This window comes from Symphalangus syndactylus, chromosome 8, assembly GCF_028878055.3.
Source record: "Symphalangus syndactylus isolate Jambi chromosome 8, NHGRI_mSymSyn1-v2.1_pri, whole genome shotgun sequence".
Lineage (NCBI taxonomy): Eukaryota > Metazoa > Chordata > Mammalia > Primates > Hylobatidae > Symphalangus > Symphalangus syndactylus.
The window spans coordinates 100,790,268-100,809,429 of NC_072430.2; the positions used below are offsets into that span (position 1 = coordinate 100,790,268).

The 19,162-nt window shown below is 38.4% G+C and overlaps 1 long non-coding RNA gene across 3 annotated transcripts in view; it reads right to left on the reverse strand.

The window, feature by feature from the left end:
• Window positions 1-10,256: 10,256 nt before the first annotated feature.
• LOC129488222 (uncharacterized) overlaps window positions 10,257-19,162 on the reverse strand; it is a 62,825-nt gene continuing 53,919 nt past the window's right edge. Inside the window, exons 1-3 of one of the 3 annotated variants that reach the window (XR_008659619.1) lie at window positions 11,210-11,351; window positions 11,003-11,129; window positions 10,257-10,375 (exon numbers count right to left, since the gene is read on the reverse strand). This is a non-coding gene — a long non-coding RNA (uncharacterized lncRNA). Of the gene's footprint in view, window positions 10,376-10,984; window positions 11,130-11,209; window positions 11,352-11,965; window positions 12,026-19,162 lie in introns of those variants that run through there. The other 2 variants (XR_010122404.1, XR_010122403.1) reach the window with 2 other exon arrangements.

A 19,162-nucleotide genomic window follows, 5' to 3' on the forward strand; every position in this document is an offset into this window, starting at 1 on the left:
GGCTCATGCCTGTAATCCCAGCACTTTGGGAAGCCAAGGTGGGTGGATCGCTTGAGCTCAGGAGTTCGAGGCCAGCCTGGGCAACATGGTGAAACCTTGTTTCTAAAAATTAGCCAGACATAGTGGTGTGCACCTGTAGTCCCAGCTACTTGAGAGGCTGAGGTGGGAAGATTGCTTGAGCCCAGGAGGTTGTTGAGGCTGCAGTGACCCATGACTGAGGCACTGCAGTAGAGAGAGACCCTGTCTCAAAAACAAAAAAAAAGTTCCATAAAAACAAAACTTGAATTTGTGGGGCACCACCTACTACATTGGATCCACATAAATGAGGTGATATGTAGGCATAGTACTAGGTATTAAAAACAACCTAAAGATAATTTAAAGTATAGGAGAGGATTGCATAGGTTATATGCAAATACTGTGCCATTTTATGTAGATGATTTGAGCATTCCCAGATTTTCTTATCTACAGGGGTCCTGGAATGAATCGCCCCATGGATACAAAGAAACAACTGTACTTATCTGAATGTATTACTTGGATTTAATTTATCAAATCAGTTCTTTAGGACATATATGTATGTGCATATGTTTTTCATATGTTTTTTAAGAAAGACATAATTTTCCCACAAATCTACAGAAAGAATAGTGTTATATAGTTCATTCCAGAAATAAAACAACTCCATTCTATTCATGTGATTTACTGGCTTCTGGAATTCAAAGACATACTAAATATCCAAAATGCAGCTGGGTCTCAGGAACAAATGAACCGAAGTTATGACTGCAGTTATAACATTTCAGTCAGATATTGAATTCTAAATAACCATATTATATATTTTAGTTCCAATCAGTTTTCCTATTATTGTATAGGTTTTCTTGTGCAAAAATTGTGTGGAAGAGGCACTGGCTGTGCTGGGGACATACATTTAGAACATATATGAAAATGACAATTCTTACAGTCGCTGTGTAAATGGAGCACAGATTTTGAGGAGAGGGATCGGACATAGGGAGATCCTCAATGACAACCTCTACAGAGAATCTGTAGTCTCCTTTTCTTTCATCCTGATTTTTTACAGCAAGTTGCAGTTTACTCTTTCTTTATATGCATGATGCTTCAAATGAATTAGAAAATAGGCAGAGAAGGATATAAATAATAAAAACAAAATAACAAAATCTGTGTTGATAATACTTTATGTTACCAAACCCAAAGGTTAGGAATGCAGAAAAAATCAGTCATTCAGTTCTGTTACATATGTTGTAGACTTTCAGATTTGGATGTATAATGATTACCTCTATTTTCTTCAATGAAGCCTAGGTAATCACAATGCTAACAGATTGATTCATTCATTCATTTATTCAACAAACACACTGAGATCTTATTACATGCGAGAAACTATGCCAGATATTTGAATAATGCATTTATTTTATTTTTAAATAGGTTATGCATTCAAATGATTAACATAGATGCAAAAATCCTCAACAAAATACTAGCAAACCAAAGTCAACTGCACACTAAAAGGATCATGTGCCATAGTCAAGTAGATTTGTTCCTGCTGTGCAAGGATGGTTCAACATACACAAGTCTATCAGTGTGACATAACACATTAACAGAATGAAGGATAAAAACCATATATGATCATCTCAATAGATGCAGAAAAAACATTTGACAAAATTGAACATCCTTTTATAACGAAAACTCTCACCAAGTAGCTATAGCAAAAACATACCTTAACATAATAAAGGCCATGTATGACAAGCCTACAGCTAACATCACACTCAAAAATGAAAAGTTGAAAGTTTTTCCTCTAAGATTACAAACAAGACAAGAATGCCCCTTCTCACCACTTCTATTCAACATAGTGTTGCAAGTTCTAGCCAAAGCAGTTAGGCAAGAAAAATAAATAAAAGGCATCTAAATCAGAAAGAAAAATGTGGAATTGCTTCTGTTTTCAGATGATATGATCTTATATGTATAGAAAATTCTAAAGATGTCATTAAACAAATGACAAGGCCAATAAATTCGGTAAATTGTGAGATACAAAATCAGCCTACAAAAATCAGTTACGTTTTTCTACACTAACAGTGAACTATCTGAAAAAGAAATTAAGAAAATGATCCCTTTTACAATAGCATAAAAAATAAAATACTTAGGCATCAATTTAACCAAGGAGGTGAAAGATCTATAAAACAAAAACTCTAAAACATTGATGCAAGAAATTGAAGAAGACACAAAGAAATAGAAAGGTATCCTGTGTTCATCTATTGGAAGAGTTAACATTATTAAAATGTCCATACTGCCCAATTTGATCTCTAGATTCAATATAATCTGTACTAAAATTCCAGGGGCATTTTTCACAGAAATAGAAAAAAAAAAAACAACAACAATCCTAAAATTTATATGAAACCACAAAAGACCCCAAACAGAGAAAACCATCTTGAGTAAGAAGAACAAAGCTGAAGACATCTTTCAAACTATATTGCAAAGCTGTAGTAATCAAAACAGTATGGTACTGGCGTAAAAACAAACACATAGACCAGTGGAACAGAATAGACAGCCAAGAAATAAACCCATACATATTTGGTCTATTAATTTTCAGCAAAGGTGACAAGAACACACAATGGGAAAAAAAATAGATTCTTCAATAAATGGTTCTGGTAAACTGGATATCCACATGCAGAAAGAAAGAAAGAAAAGCAAACAAATAGATAATTAAATTGAACTCTTCTCTTACACCATACACAAAAATCAATTTAAAATGGATTAATGACTGAAACATAAGACCTGAAACTATGAAAGTCCTAGAAAAAAACATAAAGGAAAACTTCACAACATTGATCTTGGCAATAGTTTTTCAGATTTGATACCAAAAGGACAGGCAACAAAAACAGAAATGAGTGATGCACAGTAATAAAACTAAATTTACCTAATGTACAGTATCAAACTAAAAAGTTTTTGCATACAAAGAAAACAACAAACAAAATTAAAAGGCAGCTTATGAAATGGTGGCAAATATTTGTAAACCACATATCCAATAATGAGTTGATATTCAAAATATGTAAGGAACTCATAAAACTTGATAGCAAAAAAGAAAACCCTAAATAACCCACTTCAAAAATGGGCAAAGGACCTGAATAGACACTTTCCCTTAAGAAGACATACAATGTCCAACAACTATGTGAAAAGATGCTCAACCTCACTAATCATCAGAAAAATGCAAATTAAACTGAGATACCCCCTCACACTGAGCTATCACCTCACACTTTTTAGGATGGTTATTACCAAAACGTCAAAAGATAACAAGGGTTGGCAAGGATGTGGAGGAAAGGGAACCCTTAGACATTTTTTGTGAGAATGTAAATTTGTACAGTTGTTATGGAAAACAGCATAGAAGTTTCTCAAAAAAATTAAAAATAGAATCACCATGTGATCTGGAAATCTCACTGCTGGGTACGTATCTAAAGAAATTGAAATCAGTATGTCAAAGAGGTATCTGCACTCCCATGTTCATTGCAGCATTATTCACAACAGCCAAGATGTGGAAACAACCTAAGTGTCTGTCAACAGATGAATGGATAAAGAAAATGTGGTATACATATATAATGGAATATTATCAAGCCTTAAAAACTAAGTAAATCTTGCCATTTTCAACAACCTGAATTAAACTCGGAGACATTATGCTAAGTGACAGAAACCAAACACAGAAAGACAAAACTGCATGATCTAATGTATATGTGGAATTTAAAGAAAAGTGGAACTCACACAACAGAGAATAGAATGGTTGTTACCAGAGGTTGTGGAGAAGGGGACAAAAGAAGATATTGGGGATACAAACTTTCAGCCATAAGGTAAATAAGTACTGGAGACCCAATGTACAGCATGATGGTATATTAGTCCATTCTCGCATTGCTATAAGAAACCACATGAGACTGGGTAATTTATGAAGAAAAGAGGTTTAATTGATTCACAGTTCCACAGGCTGTACAGGAAGCATGGCTGGGGAGACCTCAGGAAACTTACAATCATGGCAGAAGTTGAAGGGGAAACAGGCATATCTTCACCTGGCGGAGGAGGAGAGAGAGCAAAGGGAAAGGTGCCATACATTTTGAACAACCAGATGTCCTAAGAACTGTATCATGAGACAGCATTAAGGGGATGGCCTAAACCATTAGAAACCACCCGCATGATCCAATCACCTCCCACCAGGCTCCACCTCCAACACTGGGGACTACAGTTCAACATGAGATTTGTGTGGGGACACAGAGCCAAACCATATCAGATAGCAGTAGTTAAAAATAATGTACACTTGAAAGTTGCTGAAAGAGTAGATCTCAAGTATTGTCATTAAAAAAACAAAAGGTAGGCCGGGTGGGGTGGCTCACGCCTGTAATCCCAGCACTTTGGGAGGCTGAGGCGGGCAGATCACAAGGTCAGGAGACCAAAACCATCCTGGCTAACACGGTGAAACCCCGTCTCTACTAAAAATACAAAAAAAAAAAAATTAGCCGGGCATTGTGGCGGGCGCCTGTAGTCCCAGCTACTCGGGAGGCTGAGGCAGGAGAGTGGTGTGAACCTGGGATGTGGAGCTTGCAGTGAGCAGAGATGGCATCACTGCAGTCCGGCCTGGGCGACAGAGTGAGACTCCGTCTCAAAATAAATAAATAAAATAAAATAAAATAAAGGTAATTATGTTAGGTGATTGATATGTCAATTAGTTTGATTGTGGTAATCATTTCACTATGTATACATATATCATACATATATCAAAACATCATGTTGTATATTTAAAATATATCCAATTTTTATTTGTCAACCATATCTCAATAAAGCTGGGGAAAAACTCCAAATGATTTTAAATCAAAATAATCCTAAAAGGTATACCCTGTAAAATTTTATTCCCACAAAGGTTCCCATCTGCTTCTCTTCTCCCCGTCACATATCCTATAGGTGGAGTGATCATACATTTTGGTTTCCCAAGAACATTTCCAGTTTATGCCTTTTTTCTTGGTTTAATTATTAATAGTGCCCCCATTTACTCTCAAAAGTTTAACTAATAAACATGAGAGGAAAAAAATCAATGAACTTGAAAACAAAAGCAATAGAAAAAATTAATGAAACCAAAAGCAGATTATTCTAAAACATCTATAAAATTGATACATTTCTAGCCAGACTGACAAAGAAAAAAAGGGAGAAGATAAAAATTACCAATATTGGAAATAAAAGAGGGGCTATCATGACAGACCCTCACAGAAATTAAAATGATAAAACAAATACAAGAGGTCCTCAAAGTATGTCATTTCATTCAACTTTGATGAGGTTGATTAACAAAAAATTGATTAATGGCACACTGTGTAGAGTTTGCACGTCCTCCCCGTGTCTGTGGGTTTTCTCTGGTTACTACAGTTTCCTCCCAAATCCCAAAGATGTGCATGTGAGGTAAACTGCTGTACTAAATGGTCCCCGTGTAACTGACTGTGTATGTGTGTGCATGTTTGTGTGTGTGTGTGTGTGTGTCTGTGTGTGTGTGCCCTGAGATAGGGTGGCATCGTGCCTAGGGCTGGTTCCTGCCCTGTGTCCTGAGCTGCGGGGATAGACTGTGGCCACCCACAACCCTGAACTAGGATAACTGGGTAAAAGCTCTGGCCACCCACAACCTTGAACTGGGATAACTGGGTAAATAATTATCTTGTTTTTATTAATCTTTTTTTTTTTTTTTTTCTGAGATAGCGTCTCACTCTATCGTCCAGACTGGAGTGCAGTGGCTCAATCTTGGCTCACTGCAACCTCCGCCTACCAGGTTCAAGCGATTCTCATGCTTCAGCCTCCCCAGTCGCTGGGACTTCAGGCACGTGCCACCACGCCCAGCATTTTTGTATTTTCAGTAGAGACGGGGTTTCACCATGTTGGCCAGGCTGGTCTTGGACTCCTGACCTTGGGTGATCCACTCACCTTGACCTCCCAAAGTGCTGGGATTACAGGCGTGAGCCACTGTGCCTGGCCTATTAATCTTTCTTAAATGTATGTATAGCTCTCATTTATTTCAATATTTAATATTAGAAGTGTTTTGGTCTTTATTTAGAAATTTGGTGATGTTTTTGTGACCAGAAGTATGTCATAGGCACCTAACTCTCGTTTATATCAATTAGGTTATAATGAAAGTGGTTTCCTTAAACTTTCAATTAAAGTTGCCATTTCCAAGAACCTATTGAGGATGTTAAGGACTTACTGTCCTAAAAACAACTGTATGCCCATAAATCCAACAACTTAGATAAAACAGACCAATTCTTAAAAAACACAAGCTACCTAAACTCACTAAAAAAAAAAAAAAATTGTTCCACAACTATTAAATAAATTGAATTTGTAGTTAAAACTTTTCAATAAAGAAAGCTCTCTGCCTATATATTTTACTGCAAAATTCTAGAAAACATTTAAGGAAGAAACAATAACAATTCTATACAATCTTTTTCTGAATTTATAAGAGAAGGAAACACTTCCCCATGCATCTTATGAAGCTAGCATTACCCTAATAGCAAAACCAGATAACAACTGTATAATGAAAGAAAAATAAAGACCAGGCCAGATGCGGTGGCTCATGCCTATAATCCCAGCACTTTGGGAGGCTGAGGTGGGCAGATCACTTGAGGCCCAGAGTTTGAGACAAGACTGGCCAACATGGTGAAACCCTTTCTCTTCTAAAAATACAAAAATTAGGTGGGTGTGGTGGTGTGTGCCTGTAGTCCAAGCTACTTGGGAGGCTGAGGCCCAAGAATTGCTTGAGTCTAGGAGGTAGAGGTTGCAGTGAGCTGAGAGCACACCACTGCACTCCAGCCTGGGTGACAGAGTGAGACTCTGTTTCCAAAAAAAAGAGAAAGACCAATATCCCCCACAAACATAGACACAGAAATACTCAACAAATTATTATTAAATTGGGTCTAGAAACATATAAAAAAGGAAAATACAGAATGATTAAGTGGGATTTATCCAAAGAATGCAAGATTGTTTCAATTTGGGAAAACTCAACCAATGTAATTTACCAGATTACCAAACTAAAGAAAAAAAACATTATCTAAATGGCATTTGACAAATTCAAATTTCTTTCCAAAAAAACTCTCAGCAGACTAGAAATGAAAGGAAATTTCCTGGATATGATTAAGGACAACTATAAAAACCGGTGACTAACATCATACTTAATGGGAACAAGATAAGGACATCATTCTTTCACCACTGCTATTCAATATCATAGTAAAAGTTTTAGCCAGTGCAACAAGGCAAGAAAAACAAAGTCATTCAGATTGAAAGGGAAAGAAAAAACTCTATTTGCAGATGTCAGAATTGCTTATGTAAAAAAATCCCAAATAACATACAAAAAAATTCTAAAGCTAGTCTTAAAACTAGTAAGAGAGTTTAGCAAGGTCATAGGATGAGCTCAAAATACAAAAGTCAATTATATTTCTATATGCTAGCAACAAACAATGGATTTGAAATTTAAAAAAAAACACTATTAACAAAAAGTGGAAAACTTAAATACAAATCTAACAAAATATATAGTATCTATATGTTGAAAACAATAAGACATTAATTAAAGAAATCAAAGAAGACCTTAGATATGTGGAGAGATATATTATCTTGGTTTGGATGAAAAATTATATGGTCACGCTATCTACACAGGTAATAAAAGGTACTTTTATTGATTTCTTGTGTATATTCCCAGTGCTTATTTATACAAATATAAAATTCTTATCCCTCCTGGTGTTACACAATACCTCACTTGTTCAACTTAAAATATATCCTATAGAATTTTCCATATAAGTACATAGACATTTTCCTCATAAAAAAATTTTTATCATGAAAATAATTTTAGACATACAGAAAATTTGTAAGAATGGCATAGTAAATACTCACATACCACCACCTGGATTTCCTTATTTTCCTTGATAAACATGGTATTTGACTGTGTGAAGTTAATTAATATATTTCTCATTGCATATTTAGATGCTGAAAATTCTGTCTTACCCCACTGCTGCCAGATGGGGTGGAGAATGGTAGGAGATGGAGTCTAACCAAATGGCGAGAAAGAGCCAACTCCAAATAGCCATTCTGTCACCTATTGGCTGTATGGCCTTTAGGCAAGTTACTAACTTCCCCCGGTGTTAGTTACTTCATCAGTAAAATGAGAATATAACTACTATACCAAAACTTACAGTCAGAATCATGTGTGGTGATATGATAAAGTACAAAAAAGTACTTTAATCTTAGGAAATGTAAAATAGAGCTGCAGCAGCATCATCATAGCCTCGACCTTATTCATAAGTTTGGTTAATGGAACAAGGTGAAAATCTACCTGACTATAAAATTTAGTTGGTGGAGCTAAGTGACAGAGACCTTATAAGAAGCACTGTTACCCTTGGCCAATTCAATTAATAGAATTATCTTCTCAGCCTTGGCCGGGCATGGTGGCTCACGCCTGTAATCCCAGCACTTCGGGAGACCGAGGTGGGCGGATCACGAAGTCCAGAGATGGAGACCATCCTGGCTAACATGGTGAAACCCCGTCTCTACTAAAAATACAAAAAAATTAGCTGGGCGTGGTGGCGGGTGCCTGTGGTCCCAGCTACTGGGGAAGCTGAGGCAGGAGAATGGCGTGAACCCAGGAAGCGGAGCTTGCAGTGAGCAGAGATCGAGACACTGCACTCTAGCCTGAGCAACTGAGCGAGACTCCCTCTCAAAAAAAAAAAAAAAAGAATTATCTTCTCAGCCTTGGGCTGATCCATCAGTTCATTAAAAAGCCAAAGACTCTTTCAAATCCTAATCTCTATATCTGGAGCCAATCCTTTACCAAAATATCTGTATTGCCCACATAATATGAGGAACCACTTAGTGAATTTGCCATTTTTATTCTTTTATTGTACCAAAAAGATATGAAAACTTCGGGTGTTTTGTTTGCATTTCTTTGTCCACGGAATACATTTCCAACTCCAAGGGGAAGTAGTTGCAGGTAACTTTACTGCCATTCATGTAACTACAATGTCAAATCATCAGCAGCATATATTCTATTTGGAGGCCTTTTCCTGGCTTACAAGTAGAGAGTGAAACACAGCCTCTATTAGTAGAGCCGTTCAAAATGTATTCATTCACTCACCTAACAAAAACTTTCCAAACCCCTACTGTGTGCCAGGCATTGTACTTGGTGTTGCAAAGAAAAAAAAATTCCTGTCTTTAAGTAGCTTACAGCTCAAATAAGGGGAAATAAGATACATTGACAATTACGAAGTGCTTTGGGAGAGAATAGAATGGCTTCACAGAAGAGGCTAAGTTTCTGTTGAGCTGGTGAGACTGACAAGAGGAAGGCCATGCACAGCAGAGTGAGCATAATCTGCAAGCACAAAGACATTCTATGGCAGCAAGCTTGAATTCAGAGTTCCACTGGGGCACTAGGTACACAGTAGGCTGGAGGGTTCGGCTGAAGCTATTACCAGTTTGGTCTTCATCCTGCTCAACGGAAAACTTTTAGTTCAATGGGTGAAACATTAAATGTTTTTAAGCAAAGACCTGAGATAATCAGATTTACTTTTTTAAAAGATCTGGTAACCGTATGAAGGATACTTGGGAAGGGGTAATAGGAAAACCAGTTAGGAGGCTATCGCAGTGAAAGAGAATGTGGTCTTCATGGGATATCTAGGATTTCCATGAATGAAATGATCTTGTTTGATAAATGGGGTAATGTCTGAGAACTATTTATCAACTGAAAATCAAGAGGGAAATCAGCAAGAAAATCGGTATGTTCGGCATTATTTCAATCAAAATCCTAGCAGAATTTTTGTAGGTATCAACAAGTTGATTCAAAAAATTTGGGAGAAAGGTAAAGGAACTAGAAAGTTGAAGGAACAGCCAAACAAATTTGAAAAAGGACAAAGTTGGAGGACTATACTCCCTGATTTCAAGTTTATTGAAGACTTCAGGTCCTTTTCTCTAACTTTGTAATTGTTTAAGTTCTTATACGGTTTGCCAGATGGTGAATAGGGGAAAACAAATGAAAAACACTAATTTAATCAGTTTGGTTCCCTGACTGCTGCTCAATATGGAGATTTGAGGAGAAGGTGAAAACTCTCATTACACAAAAACACGTGGATACACGTATCACTCATCTCTTAATTCCACCGATAAACTAGAGGCCATTGCAAGATAAAACATACATAATGAAAATAATTGGCTCTTTGCACTGACGCTTTAAAATACATTTTCATTTCCTATTAAAAGCTTTATTTGGTCCCTTTCTCTGAATAATGTATGCAGTGCTCATTTCTCCTTCACCGGATCGGCTCAAAGCTTGATGAATATGGCTGTGGTTTGATGGGCAGTCTCTCTATCTCACGTTGAGGCTCCACTATAAAAAGAATTAGAATAGCAAGATTAGTTGTCAGGCTAAGTAAATGAGGTCTCATCTGGGATCTGATTGCTTATATGAGAGGGCTGAAGTGATTCTTGGCTGCACTCTCAGGGAGAAGAGAGAAATGCATTTTAATTGCCCTGGCAGGGATAACAGGTGTTCTGTCCAGCTACCAAAACGCAAAGCCGCATCGTCTTTGCACTATAGAAGGCTTTCAGTTAAGTGAGAATACATATGCTTAAAGCAAAACAACTCAGAAACGCTGGCGTGGTGATGCACGCCTGTAATCCCAGGACTTTGGGAGGCTGAGGTGGGCGGATAGCTCGAACCCAGGAGTTCGAGACCAGCCTGAACAATATGGTGATAACCCCGCCTCCACGAAAAAATACAAAAATTAGCTAGATGTGGTGGCACGCGCCTGTGGTCCCAGATACTGGGGAGGCTGAGATGGGAGGATCGCTTGAGCTCGGGAGGTCGAGGCTGCAGTGAGTCGAGATCGCACCGTAATCCACCCTGGGAGACAGAGGAAGACCCTATCTCAAAAAAGCAAACCACCAAAAAAACCAGGGACAGTTCAATGCTCTTTTTCGTTTCATAGCTACTTACACTCAGATTTACAAATACCTATTAACTTGTCGACAGGGCAAGAAATAATTTATGTTGAAGAGACGAAAGACCAGAAAACAGATTTCTGCGTTTTACTCTCCATGTGGCCATCATGGACGAGGACGAAGAGGGACTTTGATTTTTCCTTTAACGAGAAGAATGTTTAAGCTCTGAATTTTTAACCAATTTTTATGCTCGTTACTCTGCTGTAGGGTATGTATTTACCAAGATTAGCAGAACACCGCGAGTTCACCAGGCAGAGACAAGTCACTGTGAAGTGGGCAGCACAGAACCTCCCGGAGGGCAGGGGCCGGAAACTACATATCCCGGAGTGCCCCGCTCGCGAGCACAATGGAGCCCGCCGTCATTCGGTTCACGGCGCTACGCATTCCCTGAGCGCCGCCGGATACCGGCCTGGGTCCCGCCCAGGGCGGAGGGCCCTCCTGGGCCGGGAAAACTACAGTTCCCGACATGCCCTGCCACGGGTGCGCCTGCGTACCGGAGCTACTGCGCCGGGGAGCGGGTTGGTTTAAAACGCTGTGTTAGTTCCGTGGAAACCCGCTCGTCTGCAGCAGCACGGAGCCTCAGGCGGACAGATGGACTGTAGGGTGAGGTTGCCGGGCCCTGGGCTGGTGAGCGGCGGTCGGAGGCTCGTGGGGGAGAGGCGTCGGCTCAGATAAGGACAGTCACCACTCCCTGGCGCCCTCTCTCTGTCCTGACGGAGTCCAGTCTCACTCCCTGGACCTCAGGGCCTTGATTTAAGGCGCTTCGGTGTTGGCTGCCGGTGAAAGCCATTTAGGAGCGAAGTTTGCATTGGCCTGGCTCCAGCTGAGGGATGGGAGATAGCCACCGAAGCCTCCAGATAAGCCCAATACCACCTTTATTTATGTGTTAAGTTGGAGTTTAATAGGTTCCTGGAAAGGCTATTTCGGCGTCAGTGTTTGATTTTTGCTACCAGTTAATCCTCCCTGGCTTGCTTACCAGAATATAGGTGTCAGGAATTTGCACTGGTTCTTTACGGTTTCCGCAGTACCTGGCACTCTTGCTAGAACGGAATAGACATTCGTTAAATTCCTGTCGAAGTAGTCTCCTGTTTATGTACCACCTATAATTTCCCAGGCACTGTACTAGGCTCTAAAGATAGAAAAATGTCTATTTTTAACCCCACTTTGGAGAAGTTCGTATTAGTCTGCCCTAAATGCCCCCACACACATGCTTCTAATTTGTTAATCTTGGCGTGCTCAGGACGAGGTCTTTTAATCCTTTCTGTTCTCTGTTATCCCGCCTTATGGTTTTCTTGAGCTCTTCAGAAATTAATCTCCAGTCCACACCTCACCCCCAAACTTCAGATCCACAAATTCTATAATGTATTTGGTATCTTTCATGTTTTAAATTTGACGTTTTAAAAACTGCTCTATCTTTTCCACAAAACGGATTCTTCCTTAATAAGTTTGCATTGTCTCAGTGATAGCACCATCCAGGCCAAAAACCTTGTAGTAATCTTGGCTTCTTCCTTTCCCTCATATCTCATATCTAATGCATCAGCAAAAGCTATCTTTCAAGTATATCTAGCCACTAACCACTTCTTACAGTAGGAATACCGCTGCTGTCACCTTGGTTCTGGCCAGCAGCATCTCTACTTCTGCTCTTGTTCTTCCACCATTTGCAGTGGGAGGGAGTCAAAATGATCCAGTTAAAAGGAAAGTTAGATAGCATTCCTCAGCTATAGACCTCCAGTGGCTCTGAGAATCACTGACAGCAAAAGCCAAACTTTTACAATGGCCTTCAAGGCTCTGTGTATTGTGTGTTTGTTTTTGTTTTTGTTTTTGTTTTTTGTTTTTTTGAAACAGAGTCTCGCTCTGTCGCCCAGGCTGGAGTGCAGCAGTCTCAGCTCACTGCAAGCTCCGCCTCCCAGGTTCAGACCATTCTCCTGCCTAAGCCTTCCGAGTAGCTGAAACTACAGGCGCATGCCACCACGCCCGGCTAATTTTTTTTTTTTTTTTTTTTTTTTAGTAGGGACGGGGTTTCGCCGTGTTAGCCAGGATGGTCTCGATCTCCTGACCTCGTGTTCCGCCCGCCTCGGCCTCCCAAAGTGCTGGGATTACAGGCGTGAGCCACCGCGCCCGGCCGTATTCTGGTTTTATTATTACCGTCTGACCTCATCTCTCAATGTTCTCTGTGTTACTCCTTCCTCTACAGCCAAACCCACTTCTTTATTGTGTGTAAGACCTTCTAACTTCAGGCCTTTGCACTTGCTGTTTCCATCTTCTGGGCCTTTCTGCCCTCTGATATCTATATAACAGGTCTTTGCTCAAATGTTATGAGGCCTTCTTTGACCACCCTGTTTAAAATGAAAATCTGCCCTGTTGCCTCCATCCCATGTTCTTTCCTATTTCATTTTCCTCCTTTGCACTTATCACCGATAAACAAACTATGTATTTTACTTACTGTCTGTCTTCTTCAGCTGGAATATAAGCTCCACGAAGGCAGGGAGTTTTGTCGGTACTGCTCTACCCCACCCTTGCCCCCCGCCCCATTGCCTATAACAGTGTGTGGCTCATGGTAAATGTTCAGGAAATATTTGTTAGATGTGTGAGTGAATGAAGACAGTGTTACCATATTATTTTCCAGTGGTTGTGATAAACAACATTGACTTTGGTTCAAATGTTGGGTATGTTGGTAACACAATAGGAATATTTATTATGACTTTAAAAATTTTCTAAAAACATGAATATATTGCCTCCATGCTGACTTTAGTAATTAGTTCACTATAATAGAATTAACATTTAACATTTTTATGCATATAAAATATACATATATGCATGTATATATTATGTACCTAATTATCACACTTTAAATATGTAACGTTTTATCACTTGTTTCTACATAACAAGGTTTATGAAAAATCCATATTAAAATAAACAACAATTAAAAAGTCAGTGGTCCTCATCACACATTGGCCTCATCTTTACCTAATAACAAGAAATATATTTAAAATTGGAGTGGTTAATAAATGCTTGTTAACTAAATAATCTAGTCTTTTTTTATATTTTATTTTTAATTGACAAATAATTGTATATATTTATGGGGTAAATGCGATGCTATGATGTATGCATACATTGTGGAATTATTGAATCAGGCTAATTAACATATCCATCACCTCACATACTTATTTCCTTGTGGCAAAAAGATTTAAAATTAGTCTTTTAAGAATTTTGAAATATACAATACGTTATTATTAATTATAGTCAATGTACTTTGCAGTGGATCGCTAGAACTTATACCTCCTCTTAAACTGGAGCTTTGCACTCTGACGAACAATCTCTTCTTTCCCTGTGTACCTCCTCACCTTTACCCAGCCTTTGTTAACTACTGTTCTACATTCTACTTCTATGAGTTTGATGTTTTAAGATTTACATATAAGTGAAATCATGCATATTTGTTTTTCCATGCCTGGCTTATTTCCCTATTGATGGGCATTTAGGTTGTTTCTATATCTTGGCTATTGTGAATAGTGCTACAGTGAACACAGGAGTGCATATATCCCTTTAACATACTGATTTCAATTCCTTAGGATACGTACCCAGAAGTGGGATTGCTGGATCCTATGGCAGTTCTACTTTTAGTGTTTTGAGGAACCTCCATACTGTTCTCCAAAATGGCTATACTAATTTACATTCCCATCAACTATGTACAGGGGGTTCCCTTTTCTCAATACCCTTGCCAACTTGTTATCTTTCATCTTTTTGATAGTAGCCATTCTAACAGGTGTGAGGTTTTCTCACCGTGGTTTTAATTTGTATTTCCCTGATGATTTGTGATATTAAGTATTTTTTTAATGTATCTGTTGGCCATTTGTATGTCTTCATTTGAGGAATGTCTATTCCGGTTTTTTGTCCATGTTTAAAAAATAAGGTTGTTTTCTTGTTATTGAGTAGTTTGAGTTTCTTGTATATTTTGAATATTAGTCCTTTATCAGATGTATGATTTGCAAATATCTTCTCCCAATCTGTGAGTAGTCTTTTCATTCTTTGATTGTTTCGATTGCTGTGCAGAAGACTTTTAGTTTGATGCATTTCTATTTGTCTATTTTTGCTTTTGTTGCCTGTGCTTTGGGAGTCATATCCAAGAAATCATTGCTGAGACCGATGTCAAAGAGGTTTTCCCTCATGTTTTCTTCTAGTAGTTTTAGTTTCAGGTCTTATGTTTTACATCTGTCTTTAATCCATTCTGAGTTGATTCTAGTATATGGGGTGAAATAAGGGCCCAATTTCATCCTCCTATGTGTGGATAGTTAGTTTTCCTAATACTTGGTTGAAGAGACTGTCCTTTCCCCATTGTGTATTCTTGGCACCTTTGTTGAAAATCAATTGGCCATAAATGCATGAGTTTATTTCTGGGCTATTCTATTTCACTGGACAATGTGTCTTTTTGTGCTGCTACTATGCTCTATTACTATATCTTTGTAATATATTTGAAATTAGCTAATGTGATGCCTCCACCTTTGTTATTTTTGCTCAAGGTTGATTTGGCTATTTTGGGGGTCTTTTGTGGTTCCATACGAATTTTCAGGTTTTTCTATTTCTATGAAGAATGACATTGGGATTTTAATAGGGATTGCCCTGAATCTGTAGATGGCTTTGGGTAGTATAGACATTTGAACAGTATTAATTCTTCTAATCCATAAACCTGGGATATCTTTCAATTTACAGTCATGTGGCACATAAGGACATTTCAGTCAGTGACCGAGTGTATATTAGTGGTGGTCCCATAAGATTGTAATGGAGCTGAAAAATTCTTATCATCTGTTGATGTCATAGCCATGGTAACGTTGCAGTGCAAGGCATCACTTTTTCTATGTTTAGATATACAAATACCATTGTTTTACAGTTGCCCACAGTATGCAGTATGGTAACATGCTATACTGGTTTATAGCCCAGGAGATATAGCCTAGGTATGGAGTGGGCTGTACCATCTATGTTTGTGTAAATATACTCTATGATGTTTGTACAGTGACAAAATCACCTAACAGCACATATCTCAGAATGTATCCCTGTCATTACATAACTCATTACTGTATTTGTGTCATCCTCAATTTCTTTCATCAGCCTTTTAGAGTTTTCATTGTACAGCTCTTTCACCTCCTTGGTTAAACTTATTCCTGAGTATTTTTTTGATGCTATTGTAAATGGGATTATTTTCTTAATTTCTTTTTCAGATAGTTCATTGTCAGTGAATAGAAATGCTACTGATTTTTGTATGTTGATTTTGTATCCTGCAACTTTACTGAATTCATTTATTGTAATCATTTTTTGGTAGAGTCTTTAGGGTTTTCTGTACGTAAGATTTTGTATGTCTTCAACAAAAAGAGACAATTTCACTTCTTCCTTTCCTGTTCGGATTTCTTTTATTTCTTTTTCCTTTCTAATTGCTTTGGCTAGGACTTACAACAGTACATTGAATAGAAGTGGTGAGAGTGGGCATCCTTATTTCAGTCCTGATCAGAAGCTTTCAACTTCTCACCATTGAGCATGATGTTAGCTGTAGGCATATCATATATGGCCTTTATTATGTTGAGGTACATTCCTTCTATACCTAATTTGTTGAGAGTTTTTATTATGAAACATTGTTGAATTTTGTTAAATGCTTTCTCTGCATCTATTGAGATGATTATATAATTTTTATCCTTCATTCTGTTAATACAGTGGATCACATTTATTGATTTGTGCATGTTGAACTGTTGTTGCATCTCAAGGATGAATCTCACTTGATCATGGTGAATGATCCTTTTACTGTACTGTGGAACATGGTTTGCTAGTGTTTTGTTTGTTTGCTTTTTGTTTTGTTTGTTTTTTAGACTGAGTCTTGCTCTGTCGCCGAGGTTGGAGTGCAGTGGTGCAATCTTGGCTCACTGCAGCCTCTGCCTCCTGGGTTCAAGAGATTCTACTGCCTCAGCCTCCTGAGGATCTGGGATTACAGGCAAGTGCTACCACGCCTGGCTAATTTTTGTATTTTCAATAAAGACAGGGTTTCACCATGTTGGTCAGGCTGGTCTCAAACTCCTGGCCTTGTGATCTGCCCGCCTTGCCCTCCCAAAGTGCTGGGATTACAGGCGTGAGACACTGTACTGGCTGCTAGTGTTTTTATTGATAATTTTTGTGTCTGTGTTCAGGAATATTGACCTGTAATTTTCTTTTCTTTTACTGTCTTTGTCTGCCTTTAATTTCAGGGTAATGCTGGCCTTGTAAAACGAATTTGATATATTCCCTCCTCTTCAATTTTTTGACAGTTTGAAAAGAATTGGTATTCTGCATTAAATGTTTGGTAGAAATTCACAGTGATGCCATCTGGTACTGGGTTTTTATTTGATAGGAAACTTTTTATTTATTACTGATTCAATCTTCTTACTCTTTATTGGCCTGTTCAGATTTTCAGTTTCTTCATTATTCAGTCTTGGTAGGTTACATGTTTCTAGGAATTTATCCATTTATTCTAGGTTATCCAATGTGTTCTCATTTTGCTGCATGGTTATTCTGAGGATTACAAAAAAAACACAATAGGCTATTTTAAGGTGATAACAATTTAATTTTTACTGCATGCCTGAACTCCCCACTTTCACTCTCCCTGCTCCCACTATTTATGTTCTTAATGTCACAAATTACATGTTTTTATAATGTGTATCCCTTAGCAAATTATTGTAGCTATAGTTGTTTTTATTAGTTTTGTCCTTTAACCTGTATACTAGAGATATAATTGATTAATAACCTGCTATTACAGCATTAGAGTGATTTGAATTTGACAGTGCTTTTACTAGTGATTTTTATGCTTTCTGATATTTTCTTTTATTAATTAATATCCTTTTCCTTCAGCTTGAAGAACTTTCTTTAGCTTTTCTTGTAAGGTAGTGGCAATAAACTCGTTCACCTTTTGTTTGTCTGAGAAAGTCTTTATTGCCTCTTTGTTTTTGAAAGATAGCATTGCTGAAATAGTATTCTTGGTTGACAGTTTTATTTTTCAGGATTTTGACTATATATTCCACTTTCTTCTTGCCTATTAGGTTTCTGTTGAAAACTTCATTGATAGTCTAGTATGGATTCTCTTGTATGTAACAAGCTACTTTTCCCTTGATGCTTTTAAAAATCTTTGTCTTTAACTTTTGACAATTTGATGATAATGTGTCTGTGTTAGTCTGTTCTGCATTGCTATAAAGGAATACTTGAGACCGGGTAATTTATAAAGAAAAGATATATATTTCGTTCATAGTTCTGCAGGCTGTAAAAACCTGGTGCAAGCAACTACTCAACTTCTGTTGAGGCTTCCGGAAGCTTACAATCATAGTGGAAGGCAAAGGGGGAGTAGGTGAGTCACATGGTGAGAGAGGGAGCAAGAGAGAGGAGGAGGTACCAGGCCCCTTTAAATAACCAGTGTGAACTAACAGAGTGCGAACTCACTCATTACCATTACCATGGGGAGGGCACCAAGCCATTCATGAGGGATCTGCCCCCATGACCTAACAGCTCCCACCAGGCCTTACCTCCAACAATGGAGATCACATTTCAACATCAGATTTGGAGGGGACAAACATCCAAACTATATCATTCCACCCTTGGACCCCAAATGTTGTTCTTCTCATAATGCAAAATATAATCATCCCTTCTCAATAGTACCCTAAAGGCTTAACTTATTCCAGCGTTAATTCAAAAGTCCCAAGTCTAACTTCCAAAGTCTCATCTGAGACTCAAGGCAAGTTCTTTCCACCTGTGAACCTGTAAGACAAAAAGAAAGTTATTTACTTCCAAGATACAATGTGGTACAAACATTGGGTAAACATTCCCATTCCAAAAGGAAGAAATTGGCTAAAAGAAAGGAGCAATGGGTCCCACACTTTAAAGCTCCAAAACTATCTTTGACTCTCTGTCCCACATCCTGGGCACACTGGTATGTCACATGGGCTCCTAAGGCCTTGAGCAGCTCTGTCCTTCTGGCTTTGCAGGTTGAAGGCTCCATGGCTGCTCTCAAGGGCTGGAGTTGGGTGCCTGTGGCTTTTGTAGGCTCAGGGTGAAAGCTGCCAGTGGCTCTGTCCTTCTGGGGTCTGGAAGGTGGGTTCATTCCCACAGCTCCCCTGAGCAGTGCCCCTAGGCGGACTGTTTGTGGGGACTCCAGTCCCATATTTCCCTT